At 39.9% G+C, this 24,303-nt stretch overlaps 1 pseudogene; it reads right to left on the bottom strand.

The window, feature by feature from the left end:
• Window positions 1-696: 696 nt before the first annotated feature.
• Window positions 697-24,303, bottom strand: part of LOC150021877 (pre-mRNA-splicing factor 18 pseudogene) — a 39,685-nt pseudogene continuing 16,078 nt past the window's right edge.

Genomic DNA, 24,303 nt, shown 5'->3' with positions numbered 1-24,303 from the left:
TCAGGACGCCACTGTATCTTCAAATCCTCCGCTAACAGACTTGCCTTCCCCGGCTCCCTCCCTCCCTGGTAAACAGAAAACTTCTGTGGGCAAAGGACAGAGAAATTCCAAGGCTTCGGATTTTCCAACCCCGACTTGGATTTCAGGGACAACACGAAGGCTCTCTTCTCCCCAGGGTAGGGAGAGAGGTTGGGGGTAGGGAAGGATGAAGTAGGGGGGAGGGCCTGGAATAATGGCACTCTACAGTAACATCTGTTTTACTTAAGCAACCTGAGATTCACTTTTAGGATGAAAAAGTATTCCCTTTCAACAGAAGAAATCATGGGCCCTGGGTCTGTATTGATTCAGAACGACGCCAAATAAAACACAGGCAGGTGATTTAGTTTCATATTTTGATTCCGGTGTTTAAACAGTGTCTCTCAAGTTCTACTGTGTCAGCTCAGGGATCATCGTATCTGCACTTTGATATGGGAGCAACACTAGGGCTACCCCCGTGTGGCTCCTCCCATCTCCTGGGTGACGCTGGAGTCTGAGGGTAGTGCATTTCTCACAGTTCCTGGGCAGCCAGCCCATCCTCTGCGGTCAGGCTTTCAAATCTGCAAGGATTTATGGTCCTTCCAGAAGGATCAATACTACATTTTAAATATTACAATACCTTTTATCAAGACAGTGCTACAACAAAAACATTTTATCCTGTCATGGGACCCAATTAAAATTGATTTTGGCTGTCTCATTGGTGGGCTCTGTGTTGGCTGCATCCTGAAGGACAAGTGTGCTCACAGGGCTGCTCGTCCTGCACAATTGGCTGGGGACTGAAGAGCAGGATGCTGCAGCCTGTGAGGGATTCAGGCAGCCCTGGGAGGGCTGTAGAAACTGGCTGTCACCCAAGTGGCCTTCATTGGGGGCCTTGTTCTTAGCCACACTGACTCTGGCTGAGAAGCCATCTGAGAGGAAAGCAGCTTAAGTGGGAAGATGAGAGAGTCTGTGCAGGAGAAGCTAGCTGTTGGGGAGAGAATGAGATTTATCGCTAAGCCTTTGAACAGATTGTCTTCCATGCATCGCTCGGTCCTCTTTACCTGTCTGGTGTGCAGTTGCCACACTGCCTTGTAACTCACCATAGCTGTGTCCACTTCACTCCCTCACGGGACAAGGCCCTCCTTGAAGGCAAGAGCTGCTTTGTTCTCTAGGTTTCGGCCTCTGCAGTATAGATAGATACCAGTATGTGCTCAATGAGGGTTTGTAGAATGACTAAAAGAATGAAGGAAGGGAAAGTATTACATTCTTACCTCTTGTCTCTGCATATGCTTAAGAATTGCCTATGAATATATACAGCACATCAATGGTTTACACTCACACACAAAGATCCCCTCAGACTTTCTTGGTCTACCTGAACTTGGCTAGTCCCACATGATGCAAGTAGAGAGTCACACCTGAGTTTGTATCCTGGCTTCTTCACTGCATAGATGTGAATCTTGAGAGAGTTCCTGAGTCATTCTAAGCTTCAGTTTCCTTATCCATTAATTGGGAATGGAAATACCTGCCCCATCAAGCTGTTGAGGGTTCTGATGAGATGCTATGTGTTAATTGTTCTCAGAGGAAGCATTTAAAGTGATTCTTTTTCTGTGAGCTGGGCAAGGTGTGCATAGTAATAGTGGGTCACAGGCTGCCTGTTACTAATATATAGGAGAAAAAATATTACCTTTTGACTTAAAATCTTAAATTGCATATTTTTCTTTACTTAAAAGTTTGACACATGTCTTCTGTAAGTGGTCCCCGTGTAACACAATTGAACACATTCAAGTTTTATGGTGTTGCTCTACTCATTCATTATTCCACACATACTTAAAGCATGCTCACCACATACCGGGCACTGAGCTAGGTGATGAGATAGATACAGTAGTAGCAAGAAAGACAAGATCAAAATACTCATGAAGCTTCAGTTTTTGGAGGGGAAAAGGGAGGCAAATAAAGCAAGTAAATAAGTAAATAAAGACTACAATTGCAAATTGTGATTAATGCCATGAAGGAAATGGAGAGAGTGATGTGATAGGGAATGTACCATAAAAAATACTGTCATTTCTGAGTAATTGGCCTTTTGAACAAATGTGAGAATGAGTGTGTGTGTGACACCTAGCCAGCACCTTAAACAGCTGGTTTCAGTTATCTAATATTGTGAAACAAACCCCCAAAACTTAGTGGCTTAAAATACCAACATTTATTTTGTTCATGAACCAGCAATTTGGGAAGGGTTCAGTGGGGATGGCTCATATCTGTTCTACTCGTCAAAAGCTGGGGGATCAAAGCTGGGGCCGGGTCATCTCTCATTTTCATTGGAGAGGCTGATGCTTGCTATCCACAGGGACCTTATTTGGGGCATGGACCTCAGCTGCTTGGCGTTCTCATGGCCTGGGGTCTGGGCTTCAAGGGCAAATATCCAAGGGGAAAGAGAACCAGGTGGAAGCTGTATTTCCTCTTATGAACTAGCCTTTAAAGTCCTAGACAGTCACTTTTGCTCCATTCTACTGATCAGAGGTTAGTCACAGAGGTGGACCTGTATTCAAGGGAGTGGAAATAGATCCTCTCTTTCCATAAAAATGTCAAGGCATCTGCAGACTTCCTTCTAAACCTCCCAATTCCTCAATTGAAGAAACAAGAAGCATTAGTTTGAGAGACATTATCAAGTTATTAAATAGACTTTATCTCCTTATACCATTCCCCCTGCAAGTCAGTCTCTTGCTAATGTAGCCACCCTGCCAGAGCCACTGGACTAATCCTCCATATCTTGCTCTATTTTCCACTTTGTCACTCTCTCCTTCATGGCCCTCAATTGTCTGCTAGAAAAAAAACCAGTATCCTCATCCACGCATTCAAAATCCCTGTGTAACTGTCCTCAGCCTCATTCCCTATTTTATTTCCTAAGTCAATGGAGGGAGGCTGGATTTAAGAATGGAACCATTCAACCAGGTGGAGCCACTTATTTTTCACTGAAAAGAATCATATTGTGTTTTCTTTGTCAACTACTTTCTTTCTGAGTTTGCTCCCCAACACCTGAATTGTGTTCATCTTTCAGATCTCAGACCAAGCCTGCCTCTTACCAGATGTCTTCCCTGACAAAACCTGGTTTATAATAACAGTAGTCAACATTTATTGAATACCCACAACAACTTTGTAAATTCTTATTTCACTGAACAGATGAGGAAACTGAGGCAAAGCGATTTACTCTAGGCTACCCAGCTTGTATGGGGTGCATTTGGAATCCAAATCTGTCTGTCTTCCCTGAGTCCAAGCTCTTTCTATTATGAAACCTACAAAGTTCAGCACTACCTGTACAAGATAGAAAGTGATAAGTGAATAAATCACAATGGAAAAGTACTGGGTGGTTCTGCGGTCAGTCATCTCTTTTTACTCTTTGGGATTTGAGCTAATCAAGAACTTCTCTGTCAGTAATATAGTATTTCTATAGCAATTAACAGAACTATTCAAATTAAAAGTGTTGGTCTTTAACTATATCAGGCTCAATGTCAGCCATGCTTTTAGGACTTATTATCATGATTTCCCAATAGGTCTCCCAATTACCAGCTGGCAAGTAATGCCATAAAACCTGAGAGTATTAAATAAAGCAATTGGCTGGGAGTTAGACAGCCTCACTGTTTGTTCTACCTCAACAAGTTTGAAATAAAGTTTTTTGGGTTGGACAAAAAGGGCCCCGAATTCTCCCTTTTCCTGTAGATATGCCCCCTTGCAATTGGTCTTTGATTGCCTTCCCCCAACCCCATAAAAAGAGAGAGAGCATGAGTATGGATGGGCCTGGCAAGCTTGCTTTGACCAATAGAATGTGGAAACAGTGTTGGGATGGGAGTTCTAAGACTAGGCCTCAAATGGTCCTGCAGCATCTGCTTCTCTCTTTGATGACTTCACTCCAATATTGCCATGCTGAGAAGAAGCTTGGGGTGAAGGCCCAAGCAGAGAGAGGGAAGTCACTCTGCTCTCCAAACTGCTTAGTGCTGAACCCATCCCTGACTTGGGAGTGAGAACTGGTCAATAGTCAACCCACAGGACCTTAGAGAGAGGTAAATTGTTGTTGTTTTAAGTGCTAGGTTTTGACTTGTAGGTTACACAGCAAAAGATAATTAATACACACAGGTAACGTTCCACTGACGGAAGGAAATTTGTATATCCTTTAGAATACAGGTGTGGAAATGGACTTTGCTTGTAGGAATCAAATGGAATAGGATGAGAGAGAAGGCTCATTATCCCAGGAGTTTAATAAAGCTGGAAGAAATCCAGCACATGAAGGATGTTCAGACCAAGAGTTAGTATTCAAATACTGAGTAAAATGAGAATTAAAGAATAAAAAAAATTTCAGACCTGGGAGTACCTTCTGGAACTTTGTTTCCTGAGAGCAAGGCCATGTCTGTTTTTTTCCCAGGTATTTACTTAGAATCTAGCACAGTGCTGAGGCATAGTAGGTACTTAGTACTGTTTGCTGAAATGATGATAGAGATGTGGCACAGATACCAAATTTGAATAATCTGAACTAATCCGACTTTGTCTTCTAACATGGATGTAATTAGATCACATTATTTGCTCACAAAATCTGTCAAACTGCAAACTCCTAGTCCAGGGATATTCTAAACTACCAGAGTTGGGATGCACACAGATGTATTTTAGAGATTAGAAGCTCTTGGGGAAAAGGGGCTGAGACTTTGCTGAGAGATTGAGATTGTGCTAGAGCAGCCAGTCAATTCAGATTCAGACACATAATCTATTGATGGGGAATAATAACTATCAGTCAAGTTTGCTTAAACTTTGTTGCATTAAGCTGATATTTGGCCAGGATGTGATAGGTGCTATTGGGTGGTAGCAAGTTATGGGTATGAAAGGAATATTTTGTCTTCAGCTTCATCTTTGCCCTTATCAACAAAAATAGAGTGTTCAGGAGTTGAATTGTTGTGTGGCTATAGCACCCTATACCTCAGAGTGGGACATATAAAATCTAATAAAAATTTTTCATGGCTTTAAACACCTTTTAGACATTGGTATTTTGAAGAATAAATATTAAAGAAAAATAAAGACAGGTAAAGATATTTTGTATCACTCTCAAAATTAGAAGCAATAAAAATGAATTGATTGACATATGGCCAAAGCAATCGCCCTATTTGATGTTAGAAACCTGTATTCATCCAGACTTCCGCAGAGGGCAGACACATTTCACTCTTTATAAAGCCTTTTCTTATTAGGAATAACCAGTTCTTCCCCGAGGTGTTCCCTGCTCACTGGGCAGCAGAAGAAATGGCTAAAGAAAGCACATCTGCACATGTACACTGGGCACAAAAGAACAGTTGGCAAATTTTATGACAGCTGGATTAATAATGACCAATTGTTAGGCTTTAACTAGTGGTAGGACACATTAAAATAATTTTTGTATTTTCACAGTTAAAACCTTTATTGTCTCTCTATAACAAGTGTACTTTTTCCAGCTCTACCCTGTAGGACAAGGGTTGAAAATTTTTTCTGTAAAGGGCTTGATTATAAATATTTAAGCTTTTGGGCCACAAGATCTCTGTTGCAACTCTGTCATAGTCATGTGAAAGCCAACATAGACAATATGTAGATGAGTGAGTGTGGTTTTGTTCCAATGAAACTTTATTTACAAAAACAGGCAAACTGGATTTGGTCTGCAGGCTGTTGTTTGCCAATGCCTGCTTTGGAAGAATGGAGTCAGTGCATTTTTTCTGCTCTAAAAGATGAAAACTTAAGCTGCTGACTTCCAAAAACCTCTTCTTGCCTCCTAATATGCATTAACGTAAGCAGCAAACTATAGTTGAATTTCTACAATTTTAGAGTTATTAAAACAAAAGAACTAAGTTCATTGTGCCTCTGAAATGAAGGAATAGTGTCTAATCTAAGAAAATGTTAAAAAATTAAAATAATGAATAATTTCCAAATTCTGCTTTTACGCAGCAGCCTTCCTGCATTTGAAATCTTCGAGTAGAATAGCTATTATTTCCCACTGATGAACCACAAATGGGCTGAAGTTATTTGCATACCTTTTTACACACAATATACACCAGTACTCTCACCTCTGATTCTTCTTACCAAATTCCATTTAATTTGTCATTAATTAGTAAATTGTTATGTGAAATGCTGCAAAGCATGTTGGGTAAAACAGCCAGCATGATGATTATTCTTCTGGAAGCTATCTGAAATTGTTACTATTGAGTAATTTCCATAAAAATAGAAGGGTCTTTGGAGCTGTTCTTTTAAGAATAAAATGAACCAAATGGGGGAGAACAAATAATGGCAATAATAAATCAAGGACAAAAGACAGGAAACTAGTCCCAAAAAAAAGTATCTAAGAAGAAACTATATTAGCTTATTTTTGGAAAGAGTAGATGCTTCTCTAACTTTTCTTTGAAGATGGAATAAAAACAAACTAAAAAGTCCAAAAGTAAGCCTTCACAACTCTGAAAGACTTTATCTATGGTGGTAATTAGTTATACATGGGGTAAAATCTTGGCAGAGTATAAGCAAATTCAGGTTCCTTCATTCTTTCTGTTACACCCATATTATGTATTTGCATTTGTTTTGTCAGTTTCAGAATCATTGCTTTAAGTGATTATAACTGTCTTTCTTTCCCTTTTTCTCTCTTCCCTCCCTACTTTCCTTCCTCTTTCCCTTCCTTGCTCCCTCCCTCTCTCCCTCTTTTTCTTTCTCTTCCCTTCCTTCCTTCCTTCCTTCCTTCCTTCCTTCCTTCCTTCCTTCCTTCCTTCCTTCCTTCCTTCTTTCCTTTCCTTCCTTCTTTCTGTTCTTCCTTCCTTGTGCCTTGTTTGCTTACTTATTTGCTTTCCTCCATTTCCTTCTTCTCTCCTCTTCTTTTGCTTAAAGCCCAATGAACACATCATCTTCTGGATATATGGGATTTTGCCTTCAAGTTTCTTCCAGTGTTTTAATCCCTCCTTACTGCCACCTCCATAACCAAGTCCAAATGAAAGGCAAACCTCTTTGACACTTTGCCCTCCCTTTCCTGTCTTCTCTTTGCCTGGATTTCAATGGCTAAATGAACAGTGTGTTAGGTTCACTGAACTTGGTCTTGGCTTCAGTTCCACCCAGAGATAAGTTGGCTTCCAGACCAATTTCCATATGAAAGCAGCTGAAAATTTGCCTCCCGTTTTGGAATTCTAAGCAGCACCCTGGGCTCTGACTTCTCAGACTCAAAGTTTTGGCTCAACTTTCTCCCACTCCAACATCCTAACCCACCCCTAATATTTTCCCAGTCCCCTTTCTCTAGCCCTGGATGGCTTTCCAGTTCTTTCAGTGCACTACTGTGGCCCTGAGAGAGTGACTGTGAACTCAATTTGAGGGCCACTTACTTCATGTCTCTCAGAGGCTGACAGTGTAAGAAAAGGTTTTATTTATTCGGGTTTGAGATGGGCAGCAGGAGGTGGGAAATCTCCTGTAGGATGGGGAGGGAGGGAAGAGTCAATGCTTATTAGTGTTGAGACTAAGAGAAAAGTGGAAATTCCATTGCCAACTATTTGGAACAGATATAGCCCCATTAAAGAATTTATCTGGTTGTCTGTATATCTGGTTTGGGGTCTTAGGCAAACTGCCTCCAAAATTTCGTTTTACCTCCAAGATGTGGTTTTGCCAAACTGGAAAATAACAGCAAAAAAGATGTTTTTTTCTATTGCATTCCTTAGGTAAGAAGATGGGCTGTTTGGGCCCCAAAGATGTCATTAAAAAAATAATAACCCCAACCCAGTAGGAATGGAGAAAGCCTGTCTCTGTTTGAAAGCCACAGGGGTGTATGTGGGTGGACACATTAGAATATCAGGTCCTCATCCACGTCAACTAAGAATGGTTTCAGAAGTTGCTGGTGGGCGAATCTGCCTTGATTTACTTACTGGCTTGTGTTAATATTGGCACCTTGATGTTTCCGTTCAAAGGTCTGTCCAACATTAATACCTGGTCACACTTTGGATATGTTCTGAACAATGTTTTGCTTCTTTTTGTTGTTGTTCTTGGGGAGTAAAGCACAATGATTTATAGGCTTCTTGTTGTAGAGAAAACGCTGTAATTGTTTTTATTATGTCTCCTAAAAAATTTCACTTCTATAGTGGGGTGCAGTTATCTGGAAGACTAAATATGGCTATAATTTGGACACCATGAGATTGTTACCGAATTCCTCCTGTGGCTATGAGGACCTACATGTCCATAAGCATGAAGGGTGTGTGTGTGTGTGTGTGTGTACACATGCACATGGACATCTGTGGGTTCTTATGAGTGTGCCAGCACATATGAGCAATGTATATGGGTGCATGTGGTATATTTTCAACCTTGTGTGCACAAGGGTATGTGTATGTATAAGTGTGTGAGATGTACATGCACATGGATGTGCACTTGTGTGTATATGGACCAAAATTTGTAGAAGTAAGTGGGTATAGGTGTTGGGGAGCAGATGAATGTGCAAATCATACTGTGGAGCCCATCCAGTAAGAACCCTAGCATCATTATCCCAGCAGCTAAAGGCTTTCAAGGCTCTTTGTTATAGTTGCATTCCCGGTGGGTTCCAGACCTTAGCCTCTGTCTCAAGGTACATTATGCTCTCCTGAAAGGAGAAATTATTAAAATGTGAAGTGTCTGCTGTTGCGAGCCCAAACTCTACTAAGATATGTTGGCCAGGTCCCTGAGAAACATCCTGGACATCATTGGAAAAGCAGGCCCTAAGCAAAAACATATGTGCCCGCCGCTGCCTTGGAATCTAATGGTCTTTAAGGAAATGAATCTATCTCTGTGGAAGAGTGAAGGAGGAAAAACTGCATTGACCCCACTGTTTGCAGTGAAGGTGCCTGGTGTTATTTATTATGCTGAGCAGGTATCTTCCCTATGGATTATAATAAAATAGTCTGCCTTTGTTTTATCTTGCAAGCCCTTTATTGTCCTGCATTGGGCCTTGGTAATGAATTCATGCATAGATTGGTGACAAGGAAGAAGAGTTTAAGAATTGTAACACTGTTAGTATTGATTATGGAATAGATTAAAAGAGAGCTAGGAGGAATTATTCAAGGGATCAAATTCTCCCTCTTCACCCAACTGCCTGAGATAGTCAGCAGCAGTAGACGCCAACATCTGTCAATACAACAATTTCAACTCTTGAGCAAAAAACCTCCCATCTCAGAAATTTGACATTTAACAAATCACTGCATTTTGTCCTTAAATTTATCCTGTGGTAACATTTTGGCAGGATTGTTGAACTGTGGGATAAGGAGACGAAGAATTTTCAAGAAAGGGTTTTCACCCCCAACTGCTGCACAGGGAACAGCATTGTCCAGGGAGAGGTGGGGATGATTAATCACATCCAGTTCCCTAGAATCCACTTTCCCCTCCCTCTTCCCCTTTCCATTCCTTCCCTTTTCATAGGCTTCTATGACAGGGAGAATGATTTACTGACTAGTTGAGGATAACAGATATCAAGTCTTAGGTCCTATCTAGTCTTTTAAATAAACAAGCCTGGCCTTGCCTTGGGCACTAACAACATTGGCTTTTTCATGGCCTTTATTCTGAGCAGTTTGCCTCAGTCTAATTTCACAATATTTTCATCTACCTTAAAAGTAAATCCATCCATTAGAGGTCACTCCTCCTTCCTCCCTCTTCCTAGCCTCTGACAACCACTAATCTGTTTTCTGTTTCTATGGAGTTGATTATTTTTGAACATTTCTTATAAATGGAATCATACAATATGTTGCATTTGCATCTGGCTTCTTTTACTGAAGAAGGTTCATCCATGTTGTAGCATATATCAATACTTTATTTTTTCATATATATATATGGCAGAATAATATTTCATTGTATGGCTACACCACATTTTGTTTTTCTAAGATAACTTTCACTACTACCCAGAGAGATTAAATGACTTGCTTTAGGTCATATTCTAGGAAAGTTATGCAAAATGTAATTACTTAACATATGTATTTTCAATTTAAAATATTTATAGGCCATCCTTCGAAGGTTGTGGACCAGGCTTGAAACCACAATGTAACAGAGCTACAGGATGTAATGCATGTTACCCTAGGGCTTCACATAGGTTGTCCTTACCCAGAGCTCTCCCTATTCTCCAATTCTGGATTCCACTCCACATTCTTCTTTCCTGGACCAATTCTTAGGCCCTGAGCCCTGCAGTGACCTCCTGGGCCTCAGCAGTTCTGCAAAATAACCCGGGACCACAGTCTGGCAAGGAGAGTAGATGCAGAGAAGAGGTACTTCTCTGATGTGACATTTGGTTATGCTTCTTAGTAGAAACTGTGTGTCCCTTCAAGTCCTCCTCCTTGGGAAAGTTGCAGTTTTTCTTTCCCTGACAGGAATCCCAAGGGTCAGGTTGTTTATTGAGAATAAAATGATAGGAACTAAAGAACAGATTATGTATTATATTAGTAAGTAAACAACTTTTTCATTAACAAAATTATATTTTATATCAAGCTCTGCCACTCCAGTCTGTCTTTATGAAAATAAAATATTGACTAATTGCCATTGCAGATTTTATACAATAAGGCATAGTTCCTACCCCAAGGGACTTACATTCAGAGTGAGAGATAAACTGTGCTCGGGAAACATCACTGGCCATAGCATGCTCAGGACACATAGGCATTGGAAGTGGTATGCTGCAGTGACCAAAGGGAAGACCATGTGTATTGGAGCTGGCTGGAAAGGCTCTCTGTATTGGAGGGAGAGAAGATGGGGCTGGGAGAGGCTGATGCCTACAAAAAGGGCTACAATTTATTTAAACATCTAGCTGAGATAGAAGGGGAGGAAACAGCCCAAGGAAAGGCACAGGGCTAGTTCTGAGCTGGGTGTAGTTGGATAAAGTTGAGTAAGCCCATGTGGCTGGAGTTAAAAGGAACTTGGGAGGAGGCTAATGTGGAAGGCAACGATGAAAGAGAGAAATTTGATTTTTATTTGGTAATCAAAGAAAAATTAAGGTGGGGGAACTAAGGCAGGCTCAACCTGAGCATGATGCAGTCTGCAGGCAGAACAGAGGTGTCAAAAAACTGGGGATAAGTATCTCAACTTTATTGCTCTTTGAGAAATAATGGCAGAAATACAGGGCTTAGACCCAGCTTGGGGGGTGGGCATGCTTAGGGTGGTGTGTTCACAAGCAGCTACAGCAAAATGCAGATAAAAAACAAGATATGCTATGCTGAGGAGCTGACCTAAGTTGACTGGTGCATTGAGGGACACCAGAGTGAACATTCAAATGTGTGCAGGACAGTGGACATCATTACTTTGAATTGCCAAATTTGGTGGCCAAATCAAAGAAGTGGGCTCAGGGACAGGGAATGAAAACATGAGCTAGTATCTGGGACAAACTGTGCCTACACCTGGGCTTAAGAACTATGTCAATAATTCAGCTCAAAATCTGGATGATTCTGAATGTTCAATTTTAAAAATGTAAATAAAGAATTATTCATTCTAATGGTAGTTATCATTTATTAGATTGTTTTTTTAGTATATTTTATTGATTATGTTGTTGCAGTAGTTCCAATTTTTCCCCTTTTCTCCCCTCTGCCCAGTACCCCCCTTCCCCCAGCAATCCCACCCCCCCTTAGTTCATATACATGGGTCATGCATATAAGTTCTTTAGCTTCAGCATTCCCTATATTATACTTAACTTCCCCCTATCTATTTTGTACCAACCAATTATGCTTCTTAATCCCTGCACCATTTCCCCATTTCTCTCCCCTCCCACTCCCAGCTGATAACCCTCCAAAATGATCACTATACTTATGATTCTGTTTCTGTTCTGGTTTGCTTCGTTTGTTTTGTTTTTATTTTTTAGATTCAGTTGTCGATAGTTGTGAGTTTGTTGTCATTGCAGTGTTCATAGTTTTGATTTTCTTTTTCTTAAATAAGTCCCTTTAACATTTCATACAATAATAGCTTGGTGATAAAGAACTCCTTTAGCTTTACCTTGTCTGGGAAGCACTTCATCTGCCCTTCCACTCTAAATGATAGCTTTGCTGGATAGAATAATCTTGGTTGTAGGTCCTTGATTTTCATTGCATTGAATAGTTCTTGCCAGTTCCTTCTTGCCTGCAAAGTTTCTTTGGAGAAATCAGCTGATAGTCTTATAGGTACCCCTTTGTAGCTAACTCTCTGCTTTTCTCTTGCTGCTTTTAAGATTCTCTCTTTATCTTGAACCTTTGGCATTTTAATTATGATGTGTCTTGGTGTGGTCCTCTTTGGGTCTAGCTTGTTAGGGACTCTCTGTGCTTCCTGGACTTGTATGTCTATTTCTTTCGCCAAATTCGGGAAATTTTTCTTCATTATTTTTTCGCATAAGCTTTCAATTTCTTGTTCTTCCTCGTCTCCTTTTGACACCTCTATGATGTGGATGTTGGCACATTTAAAGTTGTCCCAGAGGTTCCTAAGCTTCTCATTTTTTTCCTCATTCTGTACTGGTTGACTATTTTTTTTCTTCCTTATATTCCAAACCATTGATTTGAATCCCAGTTTCCTTCCCTTCACCATTGGTTTTGTGTGGGTTTTTCTTCACTTCACTTAGCATTGCCTTCACTTCTTCCCTTATGCATTTGCCAGTCTCAAGCATATCTGTCAAGTCTGTGAGCATCTTTATCACCAGTGTTTTGAATTCTACATCTGTTAGGTTGACTATCTTCTCATCACTTATTTCTCCCACTGGAACCTTGATCCATTCCCCCTTTTGGACCATACTTCTCTGTCTCCTCATCTTGACAGGCTCCTGTGTTTGTTTGCCTCTGTCTTAGGTAGAGCTGTCACTCCTGCTCGTTGTAAGGGGCAGAGCCTTAGATATTTGTCACTACAGGGCCACCCGTTTCACCACATTGCAGCGCTGTATGTGAGGGAGCGGTCTGAGAGGAAACCATGCTGCTTGCTCAGCACTCACCCCTTTTCCAGGCACCTCTCCCACTTTTGTATGAAACAGGTGCCTCTCTAGCTGTTGCCCTGGCCATTGTTCCCAGAGTGGGTGGGTCTATGGATGTTCTAGGACTGTGGGGGCCCTTTAAACAAGCAGACTCTGCTGAGAGACCAGCAGTTTCTTCCTCTACCCCGAACCCCACTGGTTTGCACAGTCAGAAGCAATGAGGCTTGATTTTCCCTGGTGCTGGGACCATGAACGGTCTGGTCAGGAGCTGGGAACGCTCTTCAGGTGTCCCTCCTGATTTTTAAAATGTGTAACTCTGCTTTCTTCTGGCATGCAATTGCCACCACACCGCGTACTTTCTGCCCCAGCTCTGCCCCTCCTACCTGTTTGGATGAGTATTTCTTCTATGTATCTTTGTTGTTGGACTTCCATGCAGCTTGATTTTCTGGAACTTCTGGTTGTCTCTAGTTTTGAGGCAGTTGTATTCCTTCTTAGTTGTAGAAGGAGACCCAGTGTGTCTTCCTAGGCCTCCATCTTGGCTGGAAGTCTATTTATTGGATTCTTATGTTTAGGGAAGGGAATATTATATAACATAAGATAACCACTCTGGGATGTTGAGTGACTTGCCAATGTTAAACAGCTAACAAATGGCCAGGCTAGGGGTCAGCCTATGTGCAGCTGGCATCAAAGCCCATCTTGTTTACTTACTCATGTTATAGCCATACAGATTTTCAGATATTGTGCTGTCAAAGAGGCATCTATGCACCTTTTGATTTTAGTGAAAAGGTATGTTGGTATGTTTTCTTGCTCTGTTCTAAAATGTAGATGTTGAACACAAAGCCAAATTCAAAAATTTGGAAGGCTGTTGCCTCAGGGCTTTAAACAGTAGTTGAATAAATGCTCTCCATTCATATCAATGAATTTTTATGCCACAATCATGTGACTGAATTTTTCTGCAGTTGTCCAACTATCTAGTGCTAGTATTTGCCTTTATATTTAAGAAGTTACTGTTTCTGTAAAAATATTTCATCATTTAAATTGAAATAGATGTAATTTTACAGGTCTTTGTGCATCTTGACCTTTTAGTTTATGATACTTATTGGGGGTGTGTGTGAAAACATGTGTGCACATGTGCTTGTGTGTGTACATGTATAATAATTTTTGTTATTGGAAAAGAACGAGTATTTTAGGAGATGGGAAGTGGTCTGGTACAGGAAAATTTCTTGCAGGTCTGGTGAGGTCCATGTGGAGGCTGTACTGTAGGGGTCTGTGGTGCAGGATGATAGGGGGGTGGAGGGCTCCTCCCCTGACCTTTCCACCTGGGATTCTGGCACCAACACTGACATTCCAAGCATCCTCTCTGATGGCACTGCTTGGGGTATGAGGCCACTCACATCAAGCCAGTAAATTTCACCCATATGTTTCTTATTCATTTACACTCATAAAAATGTGATTTTCAATAGCAACATGAGATGAAATAAGCTTTTGAGGCTCTGTCTCTGCTAAGGGCAGTGGAGTGGACAGAGCTCTTTTGCCAAGAGGAAACAAATTCAGGCTCATGCACATAGTCCCCTGCCAGCAGAAGAGGACTGCGACAGTTCACCATCAGGCTGAAATTGTGCCTTGGATCTGGCTTCTGCCCTTTCCCAGGGAGTGCTGGTGCAATAGCCTCATGAGAATGATGGCTTTTTTCCTTGCTATTTTAATTTTTTCTATTTCTCATCACCCTGAGAGTACTGATTCCCCTGCTCTGCTTGCTGTTCAAAATATTTGCAGCTCCTATTTTAGCTTTGTTGCTCAGATTAGCTCATCATGAGCCAATTTATTTACTTGCTTTGCTTTTGTTTTTATTAACTGAGATATTGCAAATTGCCTGAAATACAGGAGTTCTATTTTTCTGTCAAATCCATATTGCCTTGGAGGTGATTTGGCTCAAGAACTGTGTCTCTTGGCCTCTAATGTATTTACCTAGTTTTGCCATCATACTGTACCCAGTCTGTTCTTCTCTTTTTGTTTTACTGGCCAGCCATGGTTGGTTTCCTCTTAGCTCCTCCTGGAAATGGGGGGAGAGTTCTGCTTCTGTTATGTCATCATTTCAAATGATAGGAAAAAACTAAATGATGTTTCTCCAAATTAAGGGAAGAATAGGAGCTTTAAAAGCACACAAATTGGTCAATTAATTCTAACCTTACCACATCCTAGTCATACAACCTTAGGCCTCAGTTTCCTCCTCTGCATCGTGAGGGTAATAAAATCAGTCAAACCGAATTGCTGTAAGGATTTAATAAGGCTGTGTCATATTTGTACCTGTATCCACATGGCCTGGTACAGTGCCAGGCATACAGAAAAGACCATTGAAGATTGGTGTCAATGTCCTTCAGTAAAAAGGCCACCAAGAACAAAGCTGTAGTTATGAAAGTTGAATTTATTATTCTTTGCAATGAAGGAGAACATAATCCTAGGGGTATCATGGAGCATCTCAGAATGAGGGTGTTTGAAGAAACCTATTATAGGATTTGGACTTTAGATGAGTGATTTTTGGGGGAATCTAAGGAAGATGGGGTTTGATGCTGTAAGAAAATGAGGGTCATTCTATAATTATCTTAATAAATCTGATCTCTGAGGAGCAGAGACTAGATAGAGGATAAAGCTGTACTTGGTAAAGAAGTAGCAGTCAGTCACTCATTCTGGCCCAGAGATGTGGTGTTCACTGTGTTGTGACACTGTAGCCTTATTTTTGTCACTGCTTAGACACAATTATGATATGGCTATTTTTTGTTTCCTTTAACCATGATCTCAGAGTAGCCTTGTTGAGATTGGTATTCTCTGAGTTGTTTATATCTGGGATGAGAAATAACAATGTTTAGCTGAGTGCCAGATCAACTTCTGAATGTCAGGGGCTCCTCTTTTTTCTTTCTTGCTAGCTTTCTCCTTTTCTCCCTCTCAGAGGGACAGAGGCTGTCTGTCAAGTTAAGGATGTCCTGATATAACATTAAATGGCCTTCATGGAAACCAAGTCTGTGACTAAGTGACTACTTTGAATGGAAAAGAGTTCAGGTGAGGGGTTGGGAGGCTAGAGAAAGTAAAGGCATTGGGGGGGTGCTAAATATTATCTGATTTTTTTTCCTGAATCAGAGGGAAATTAGAGGCCCCAAGAGCTGGGGTTAGGCATACAGGGGAGCAGTCTGGTGGCTGGGACAAAGCTGAGCAAAGTACCCACACAGCAAATCTAAGCTGAGTAGAGAAGGCCACACACCAAAAACACATGTGGGTGGCCAGAAAAACATGAAAGTAACATGACGAAGTAAGAGGTATAGGAATTTGGAATAACTTTAGAAAGCATCAGAGTGGAGAGGCAAGGAATTTACCGAATGTCTTGGTCCTCACCTACCCATGGGATAGAGCTCTTGAAGATGCTTTGCATAAATACGGCACATAGGAAATCATGGGGGAAGATGTTTGCCTGCAAGTTGGCAAGGTGGGATGTGACCAAATTATTGATATTCTTAAATAGCCTCACTGTCCTCCATTCCACACCTTTATTTGTTAGGATTAATAAATTACAATGGTTAGACTTCTGGGAAGTTATACTGATGTTACTGAAAGACTGATGTTGCCTAGAAATCTTCCCTACCCTGGATCACAAAAATGACTTGTTTTCATCTTTAGCAAGTTTTAGAGTCTCCTTGCAAACTGCCACAGACTGAATGTTTGTACCCTTCCCCCACCCCGCAAATTCATAAATTGAAATGCAATCACCCAAGTGATGGTATCTGGAGGTGAGGTCTTTGGGAGGTGATTAAGTTATGAGGGTAGAGCTCTCATGAATGGGATTAGTGCCCTTATGAAAGAGACCCTAGAGTGCTCTCTTGTCCTTTTGCCATGCGAGGACATGGGGAAGATGGTCATCTATGTACCAGGAATTGAGCTCTCACTAGACACTGCATCTGCAGGCACCTTGATCTTGGATTTGCAGTCTCCAGAACTGTGGGAAATAAATTTCTGTTCTTCATTAGCCACTCAGTCTCTGGTATTTTTTTATAGTAGCCTGAACAGACTCAGCAACAAACAACATATTTGCAAAGCATGGCACTCTTTCTTCTCCACATGTCTCATAACTTGCCACTTGAATAGTATATATGCAATAGGGGCTTTTCCTTAGCAAAGTCAATGCCAAAAACTGTCCTTTCCTTGATTCCACTCTAGCCAGTGTTCACCATTGGCTGCAGGGAAAAAGGACAATAAGTAGGAAACTTCTGGGGAGAGGCAGTCTATGACCCTTAATTTCTTGACTGATTTTCTAGACTCTTTTCTAGATTCTTTGTCTTGTTACCAACACTCTTGTCTGTGCCTTTAATATTCTTCTCTCAATTGTTTCCTTCTTATCAATATTTAAGAAAATGGTGCTGGGAGAACTATACAGGGACATGCAAAAAATGAAACTAGACCACCCACTTAGACCACACACCAGAATAAACTCGAGATGCATCAAAGACTTAAATGTAAGCCGTGACACCATAAAAGTCCTAGAGGAAAACATAGGCAGGAAAATTTCAGATATCCCACCCAGCAATATTTTCACTGATATATCTCCTAAGGCAAGGGAAATAAAGGAAATAAAGGAATAAACAAATGAGACTACATCAAACTAAAGAGTTTCTGCTCAGCAAAAGAAAACAACAGCAAGATGAAAATGGAACCAACCATATGGGGAAACTATTTGCCAATGATACCTCAGACAAGGGATTGATCTCCAAAATACATAAAGAACTTATACAACTCAACATGAATAAGACAGACAACCCAATTAAAAAATGGGTAAGGACCTGAACGAACACTTCTCCAAAGAGGATATACAGAGGGTCCATAAGCATATGAAAGAATTATCAAGATCAATAGCCATCAGAGAGATGCAAATAAAAACCACAATGAGATACCCTTTACATGAGTCAGAATAGCCACCATCAACAAATCAACAAAGAACAAGTGCTGGCGAGGATGTGGAGAAAAAGGAACTCTAGTGCACTGCTGGTGGGAATGCAGACTGATATAGCCACTATGGAAAACAGTATGGAATTTCCTCAAAAAATCTAAAAATAGAACTGCCTTTTGATCCAATGATTCCACTACTAGGATTATACCTGGAAAATCCTGAAACACTAATTCAAAAGAACCTATGCACCCCTATGTTCATAACAGTGCTATTTATAATAGCCAATGATGGAAACAACCTAAGTGCCCATCGGTGGATGAGTGGATCAAAAAACTTGTACATTTACACAATGGAATACTACACAGCAGAAAGAAAGAAGGAACTCCTACCTTTTGCAACATCGTGGATGGAACTGTTGCGTATCATGTTTATTGAAATAAGCCAGGTAATGAAAGACCAATACCATATGATCTCACCTGGTACAGAAACCCAATGAACAAAACAAACAAATGAGCAAAATAGAACCGGAGGCATGGAAACAAGGGACAGACTGACAGTGACCAGAGGGGAGAGGGAGAAGAGGGGAAAGAAGGGGAAGGGTATAGTTAAGAAACTAGTATAAATGACCCACGGACACGAACAATGGGGCAATGATTGACTGTGTGAGAAGAGGGTATGGGCAGAACAGGGGAGAGCAAAGGGGGAAAAATGGGGCAACTGTAATAGAACAACAATTTTTTAAAAAGAGGGTGTGGATTAACTGTGGGAGAAAGGGTGGGCTAGATCAGGGGGGAGCAATCAGTGCAAAAGTGGAACAACTGTAATAGAAAAATAATAAATAAATCAAAAATTTAAAAAATACAGCATACAGAAGTTCTTCCTGTACCCCATGCTCTATATTTTGCTATTTCTTTACAATAACACTTTTTCTCTGAATGTTGTCTACCTTATGTCATCATCCCATTCACTGCTCACATCCTGCTCCCAGAATATTCACTATCCCCAAATCTCAGCCTCAGCAGGATGCCTTCTCTAGCTCCAGAAACATGTACCCACCTTCGACAAACAATTTTTACCTGCTTTCTCAAATGATGCACAATACGGCTTAATACATCCCCTTTCATTTTTTAACCTGCTTTTCCTCCCATGTCCCCTATCTCAGAAAATGACATTGCCATAGAGCCAGTTGTTCATGTGACAGACCCAAGACATCATCAATAGCTTCTTCTTTCTCACCCTCCAACTTCCAACATTCCACTAGTCATTAAGCACTCCTTAAATATATCTGCAGGTGATTCTCTTTTGCTAGTTCAGGTCACAATCTCTATTTGCCTGGATGACCACAGCAGCCTCCAGTATTCATGCTTCCTGTCTTTCTTTCCTGAGACCTGTTCTCCATTCTACAGCCAGAATGAGCTTTTGAAGTAAAACTCCACTTCACTACTCCCAATTTAAAACTATCACTCACCCTGACCGACTATGGAATGAAGCTCAGACTCTGAAGCATGAGTTCATATGCCCAATCTACACCAATAGCCATCTAAATATACACAAGACTTGGTTTCTTCAATGTAAAATGAGGATAATAACAGTTGCTCTTATTTGGTAATGAGAATGAAATGTCATCGAATATATAAAATATAAGGTGCTTTATGAAGAAAGGAATGATGATCCACTGCTCAACACATATCTGTTGAGTGGACGAATGAATTGCTTCTGTTACCCAGTTCTCTTATTTAAGCCCACCAGATGGGAGGGGAAGCAGAACTGTAGGGGAGACAATTTCTAGTCTCTTAAATTTGAGGGACTTCACAATCTGGGACCAGCATGTTTAGTGCTGCCATTCCTTCTTCTTGAGTGTCTTTATTGTATCCATTTGTAAATCCAGCTTTGGAGGAAGAACCACTTCAAATAAGATCTCCTCAGAATATATCACCACCCCCTGAGGAGCATATGTTCTGTGAAGTTAGGGGAATAAATACAGATCTTTCTAGAAGGGAAGAAAAAGGAAGAACTTTCACTTTTATTCAATTATCACTTCAGCAGCTGTCTACATCATTTGGAATATTCCCCTCACATCTCTCAATGGAGTCTCCATTGTCAAAATCCCCGTTGTCACTGGCTGACAGAGACTGGTCTTTAGTGCCAACAGTATTTAATGTGGAAAAGCAGAAGGAGGTGACATCAGGATCTCTTACTCCACATAATCTCTTCATTATTTCTGACATAGATATTATAACGTTGTCACAGATTTAATAGAGGATAGTGGTAATACAATTCTAATGCATTAGGTGTGATCTGAGGTGACTATAGTCTAAACTTAATATAAAATAGATATTCTGTATGTGAAGGTAAATGAGCTTGAACACAGACATACAAAGGCACTGCCATCACAATAGGGAGTGAGAAATGAGCTTTTCATTATTGGTTATGATTGACATCTTTTTGTGTCCATTCATGGCTGCAAAACTCCCAGTGTCAGAGCAGAGAACATGAAGAATTTCTCCAACAGCTGTGCAGGAGACTTTAAGGCACAAAGTTAGGGAAGCTTGAAGTTAATTGTTTCCAAAAGGGCAGAGCAAAATGAAATAATTTTGCACTTTGCTGTTAGTCAATATGTTTCCTTCTAAGGCATTTTTTTTTCACCCACTGGTATATAAATGATATATTGCTTTCCAATAGCCACAGGTGGTAGGTGTTTGTCTGAGGATTTCCCTTTTAAACTGTTTCAGCAGGCCCCCATGGAGATAAAGAAAGAAAGATCACTGCCCAGTTTTTATTCAGCTCTAAGCCACTTTAGTTTCCAAATACTAAATTATCATTCCTTCTTCTTTTTTCTTTTTCTTTCTTTCTTTTTTTTCTTTTCTTTTTCTTTTTTGTTCCTTGTTTTCTCTCATGTGGGTTTTGCACCTGGACTTCCCTTCTTTTTTCCCCATCTCCGAGGATTAGGAATTCAATTTCCTCTTACTCCCTTGAGTTGATTTGTTCAAAATCAGCTTCTCTGACTACAGTTAAAAGAGACACAGTACCTTCTTTCCACTGTTGTGTCTGTAGGAACCAATGGTCCTAGATCATCATCCAAGTCCTGCTTGTCCTGCAAGGGACATGAAGTGACAGGAAAGGTCACGAGGATGGGATCATGAGGCCCATTTTATGAATGGAAAACGGGTTTGGAAAGGTCACAAGAGTGGACCATCTTAGCTGCCCAAGTCAATACTCTGATTCATAAGAGACCAGGAAAAAAGAATTGAAGTGGAGATAGTTTCCTGTATGTCCTATAACCAAAATATTTCAGAACATAATAAAATGGATTCACACAAGTGGTGGGAGTTTCCTTATACTTTGGCTATAAGAATTTCTTCCTTTAGACTTGTGTTTCTTAAGAGTTTCTCTTGGCTCTAACAAGTGTAAATCACAGAGACTTTACAGGAAATTTTATTGTCATTTTTAAAAAGCAAAAATCTCATATACTATCTCATAATTGTAAAATGTAATAACATATTTTGCAAAATCATGAGCTCTCTGGCAGGGTTATAATGGATCAATTTTCTACTGAGGTTTATAAGAAAAAAGAGACCATTCCAATTCATAAATGAGTATTTTCTAGGATGCTAGTGAATTCGGTTTGTCTTTCTCTGAAAATATTGGATTCAAACAGGAATCCATGAGAAGGATCACCTAATTCCATAAATGTTAACTCACAAATTCAAACTGCAAATACACTTTATCTTAGAAATTGCTCTATCACGCTGGTCACTTAAAGCATGTTTATTATTTAATATTGCGGAGGGAAAGAAGTGAAGCTATTTAAGTTCCTTTTTTTTAATTTTATTTTTTTGTTTTTCAATTACAGTTGTCCCATTTATACATGTTCTTTGATTAAACCCTTCCCTTACTTATCTCCCTTCTCTACCTCCCCTCTCCTACCTCCCCTGTAATAACTGTTATTCTGTTCCTTGTTCTACTTAGTTCATTTGTTTGTGCTGTTCCTTAGTTTCCTGTATTTGATGATATCACATGGTATTTTTCTTTCTTTGCCTGACTTATTTCACTAAGCACAATTCTCTCTAGTTCCATCCATGTTGTCGCAAATGGCAGGAGTTCCTTCTTTCTTTCTGCTGCATAGTATTCCATTGTGAAAAGGTACCACAGTTTTTTGATCCACTCATCTACAGGTGGGCACTTAGGCTGTTTCCAGCACTTAGCTATTGTAAACAGTGCTGCTATGAATATAGGGGTGCATAAGTTCTTTTGAATTAGGGTTTTAGGATTTTGGGGGTATAACCCTAGCAGTGGAATCGCTGGTTCAAAAGGCAGTTCATCTTTAGTTTTCTGAGGTAATTCCATACTGTTTTCCATAGTGACTGTACCAGTCTGCATTCCCACCAACAGTGCAGTAGGGTTCCCGTTTCTCCACATCCTCTCCAGCCCTTGTTGTTTGTTGATTTGTTGATGATGGCCATTCTGACTGGTGTAAAGTGGTATCTCATTGTGGTTTTTATTTGCATCTCTCTGATGACTAGTGACATTAAGCATTTTTCTTTCTACCTTACCTTTACATTAACTCAACACTTGCTGAACATATTCTATGTGCTGGCCACCATGTTCAACACTGGGGATGCAATGGCCCAGGTCCTTTGGAGGAAGGAAGTCTAAGTAAATTTTCATGAGGAGCTAGGATTTGGGTTTGGCTTTGTCTCAAATATAGGGTAAATGAATAAGAAGGAGAATCACATCCCAAGCTTGGGAAATGGTGTGAGCATGGATATAGATGTTGAGATCAGCTTGGCTTATAATGAATGGACCATATGGGACAAAGTGGAGGGTCCTCCTCTGTGGCTTAAGAGAAAATGACCTCAATGAGAACCTTATATGTCCTCATGATACAACTCAAAAGAGTCTGGAAAATTTTTTTACATATATTTATACTAGCATTTAAAAATTAAATTAATGTCACTATAGAAAAGACTCTAAGAAGTAATTTCTTTAGCTCTCTTTGAACTGTTGACTTTCATGGTATGTTATTAAGTGAATGAAGCAAAGTGTGAGATAGTAGTTATTCTAGCTATTTAATAAGAAGCACTGACCAACAATTCCACTTCTGGAAATATATCTGAAGAAACCTGAAACACCGATTCAAAAGAATACATGCATCCCTATATTCATTGCAGCATTATTTACAATAGCTAAGCTATAGAACCAACCCAAGTGTCAATAAGTAGATGAATGGATAAAAAAGCTGTGGTATATATTTACATAGTGGGATAATACTTGGCCATCAAAAATTAGAAAATTTTATCTTTTGCAACAGCATGGATGGACCTAGAGAGTATTATACTAAGTGAAATAAGCCAATCAGAGAAAGACAAATACCATATGATTTCACTTATATGTAGAATCTAATGGACAAAATAAACTAACAAACAAAATAGAAACAGACTCATAGATAAAGCTGTCAGAGGGAGGAGGTTTGGGAGGTGTGGTGAAAAGGTAAAGGTATTAAGCAAGAAAACAAAACTCATAAATACAGACAACAATATGGTGATTATCAGAGGGAAAGAGGGGTGGGAGGAGGTAGAAGAGGGTAAAAAAGGGAAAAATAGTGGTGGAAGGAGACACATAATACAATATACAAATAATGTATTGTAGAATTATACACTCAAAACCTATATAATTTTATTAACCAATGTCACCCCAATAAAATCTATAAAAATAAAAAAAGAAGCACTGACAGGATAAACCAAAAACAACAGGATAGATTAAAGATGTGGAGGGTGCATGAAGGAGGCTGGACTACCCTGAATGTATCTTTTTGTAGTTTCACATTTGAATTTTATAAATATCTTAATTAAATTAAGAAAAAGTAAACATTAAAATTAAAAATAAAGTAAAACAAATTAATCCAATTGTACTTAAAACTAAAGAAAAGAATTATTCCTGGAATGTTTGAGCACAATTCTATTCCTGAGCATGCTTAGAGTATATATTCTAAGACAAATAGAGTTGACTTCACTCAGTATTTTCATGTAAGAAGTAATTCTGGTTTATAATTTTGTAAACTATTTAATGGATATCATAGGGTAAACCAATTAAGTTATGTCAGTGTTATTAGGGATCAAGATTTTCTACATCTGAGAAAGTAAATATGGTGTGACAAGATGTGTCTGGCTCGCTTTTCACATTATCTGCCCTAAACCTAGAGTCAGCTATTTCTCCAAGAAACTCTGGTTCCTCTTCGTGAGAAGTGGTATTTTAAAAACATTATCTGGGTACTAGAGAATACTAAAAGAAGGTCTCACTTATGTCCTTTTATTGCCCATGACTCTGGATGCAGCTGCTTTGGTTTAGTTTTATGTGCGGCTCACAATGAGAGGTGTAGGAGATAAGTTTGGAGTGGGTGATTGCTGTCAGATGGTAAAGGGCATTAAATGCCTATTATATAAATCTGATGTTAGCTGATCATTGG

The sequence above is a fragment of the Furipterus horrens genome, unplaced genomic scaffold (assembly GCF_987537825.1).
Source record: "Furipterus horrens unplaced genomic scaffold, mFurHor1.1.pri manual_scaffold_1, whole genome shotgun sequence".
NCBI lineage: Eukaryota > Metazoa > Chordata > Mammalia > Chiroptera > Furipteridae > Furipterus > Furipterus horrens.
The sequence above is the reverse complement of the archived record's forward strand: the minus strand, read 5'-3'. Positions and strand labels throughout refer to the sequence as shown.